Below are 3,612 nucleotides of genomic sequence, written 5' to 3'. Positions count from 1 at the left end.
TTTGATAAGCAATTAAAATTTTATCCTTGGGTCACCGGAGGTCAAGTCACAAAAGATTGTAAACACCTGCACTGTCCTAGATTAGAAACAGCTTCGAAGGAAGATGATTTAATCAGCTTCTTTTCAGGGTATAAGATTACATAACTTTGGATGAATTTGTTCTTTTCTAATATTGATTAATTTCTGTGCATTTCAAATGCTAAAGATGCCCTTGCTCTTCGCGTAATGGCAGGCAGAGTGAACATTGACCACTCCAGTGATGTTAATCAGGTAGTTGACTTAGTAAATTATAATTATCAGCAGTTAAAAAATAGAAGGGCCAAAGCAGGACTTATTGCTTTGGTAAGTTTTTTTTTTTTTTTTGTTTTGTTTTGTTTTCATCAGCAGGCAAATAGAAGAAACACAGTGCCTGCTGGGTAAAAAGCAGAAGAATTCTAGCTATTTGTTTACCAGTAAAACCTTTTTTGTTATTTATATAGTTCCTTTTCTGTCCTGGAGACCTTGTGGCATATTTGGGTATAAATAACATGTTGATACTCTATTTATCCCATGTCTTGTGATTTTCCTGGTATTGTTACCTAAGACTGCCAGATAACTGGAGGTACATAGTTTTCGGCTTCAGGGAGATTTCATCCAGTCTGGTGGGGAAAATAATACTTAGGTATTTTAATACCCTGATTCTAGAAATTTATTCATAGAGGATAATCATTAAATCGGTGTTAAAGGCTGAGGGTTCTGTGAGGAGCTAAGCAGATGTAGTGCCTTCTTTGTAGAATCTCACAGTCTAGTGAATGAGGCGAACAATAAATGGGCAGGCTAAAAGGCCAGCTAGAAATTGTTGAAGTGAGACAAAGGCGAAGACTGTGGAAAAGTTGAACGTATGAGGAAGGAAGAGAAAAGGGAGGCAGAAAGGGCATTCCAGGGCAAGAGTACAGCACACACAGAGATTCTCTGAATGTCTTTTAAACTTTTATATTTTTCATCTGGGGTTAGTAACATGCCAATATAAGAACATTAATAGTAATTTGGAACATTTGGAAATTAAAGATTTTTTTTTTGAGGCAAATTTCTTTTAGTCAAGGATGATCTTAAACTCTCGATCCTCTTGTTTCTACGCACTGCTAGGATTATCAGCATCTTCTATTTATATGATGCTGGGGATCAAACCCAGGGCTTCATGCCTACCAGCTAAGCATCCTACCAACCAGGCTCAGTTTTATGCTTACTAGCTAAGCACTCTTCTAACCAACAGCCCAATCTTAAAGAATTTTGTGTAAGGTTCATATGATTCAAAGCTCTAATAAACCTGCCATGAACTTTACTCCCTCTACTTTGAAGATGAACTTACCTTTCAGCTGGTGCACACCCAGGGCAAAGAACACCGTTTACTCACGTAATGATGGCATTCCAGCCCCCAGTCCTCTTGTTTACCTAGGGCAGATATAGGACATCAAGTTTCCTGCACGTGTGAATTTTGATTGTAGTTCTCGGCACCAATCACCTGCCCTCATGGATGCCTATTGATTATTTCCTGCTTAGTTCTTTACCTCTCAATTTTGACCCTCAATTCAGTCTGTTAGCTTCCTTGACTGGGAGTAACTGTTATCAAATCTAATATTTTCTTCTGCCAGTGCGTGCAACCCAGTCTACCCTGCATATCGATAAACTGACGGAAGAGTAGAAACAACATACTGTAGTTTAGAGGCTTCAGTCCTATGATAGCAACCTTACTCTGAAAGGACAAATAGATTGTTTTATTGGTAATAATTAGTACAATTCCCTTTGATGTGCAAGTGCATCTGAAGTGTGTTATTAATTTTAATAATTATTAGCATATATTTAATAATCATAGGCTTTATGGCTCAGTGGCCTTGGCTCTATGGATTTCTTGCTGTGTGAAATGTGAGAATACTCTGAACCTCAGTTTCTTATCTGGAGGATTGACTAAGTAACACATGGGAAAGAGACATCTGCAGTGTTGGCTGTCATTTTGTAACCTCTTCATTAAATATTAGATATTAAGTGATAGAACTGATATTTAAATTGAAATCAAGCCTTCTGTCTGTGCCTAATTATCTATTTCACCCTAGTCACGTAAGACAGGGAGGGGAGGCTTTGAATAATCTGTAAATCACTATCTTTGGGTCAGATACAGTCATAAGGGTCAGAGCAAATGTTAGATTTTTCAAGGGCGATAAACCCAATCGGCTAACTGTGAAATGAGGAAACAGAAACATGCGTGACAGTCCTCGTGTAAAGCTCAAAGTATTTACTGGTTATACAAAAGCATGAGCTGGTGCTCTGAGAGCCTGTCCTGCTTTCTACATAATGTGTGGGTTAGGATACTATATTAACTCTGGTCCTTTATAATTATAATTATACCATCCATGTGACAAGGCTGTGTAAAGACTGACCAAGATCTGCTACGAGAAACTACTTAACAACCCGTTCCTGACATTAATAGGCATTTATTATATGTCACCTTCATTCTTTCTTTTCTTTAGTCAGAGTTGATGTACTCAAACTATTTTTATATTGGGCTTTGGGGCTCGATGGCCTGGAGGCTATGCTATAACTTACTTGTTGTATACAAACTTGGGACACACACACACACACACACACACACACACACACACAGGTACACACACACCCATGTACTCGCACACACCCCCAAGGGCATAGGTTTTTCAGCAGCAGATGATTTCTGCGAATTGTGTAATGTTTGGAATTCTGGGAAGTTTTCAGAGGGTACGGAAATTCTGGAGTCAGTGAGTCCGCGGTGGGGGTGGATGTTGGTTCTTTAGGGACATTGGTTCCTTAGTAGTTGTGGTCAAAGAAGAAACAAAAGGAAAGAAATTAGATTCAGGGATTTTTCTAATTCCTTTCTCCCCTCTGTTGTTTCTCTCCTATCTAGTGTTAGGAGTTGAAAGTGCTGAGCAGGGGTTGGGGGTGGGTGGGAGGAAGTTGAGGGAAAGAAGAACCTACAAAGTAGCAAAGACCTGCCCGGTATGTTACTCTCAGTAAACACTTTGCTGAAGGCTTCTGAGCGATCATTTCCCAACGTGGACGAACGTGTGGGAAGGGCTGCTGCTGGGAAGCACCTGTGATGTGGCCATTTCTGGATCCAAGTCGGTCAGCTCGGCGCAGTGAAAGGGAATGCGATGCGCAGAGCAGGATGGGGAAGACTGAAGTGACCCTTTCCTGCAGTCTAGACCTAGTGGATAGCTAGGTGTCACACAGCTCTGCTTCTCCACTTCTGACACAAAGGAATGTCAGTTAGGTAAGCTGAAGGTGTCCAAGACAACCCATTTGTCCGAACATCTGAAAGACAAAAGTGACTAGGTGGTCACAGAGGCTGCTTTGCAGGTAAGACACTTGCTTGGAAACTAATTGGAAGGAACCTTGGCTGGAGACTATAGCCCAAGGCACAGTTTTTGGGAGGTAAGAATAGCCTTGTAACAGAAGTGGGGCGTTATGATCAGGAGTGGATTGGAGAGATTCAGTCACAACAAAAGCTAAGGGCTCTGTGTGTGGAGGCATGAAATCTCATGAGCTCTGATGTCCACATGGATCTTGGAACAGACATTTTAGTCCATATTGATTGGAATGTAG

Source organism: Micromys minutus, assembly GCF_963924665.1.
Source record: "Micromys minutus genome assembly, chromosome: 13".
NCBI classification, from domain to species: domain Eukaryota; kingdom Metazoa; phylum Chordata; class Mammalia; order Rodentia; family Muridae; genus Micromys; species Micromys minutus.
Note: the sequence above shows the minus strand (reverse complement) of the source record.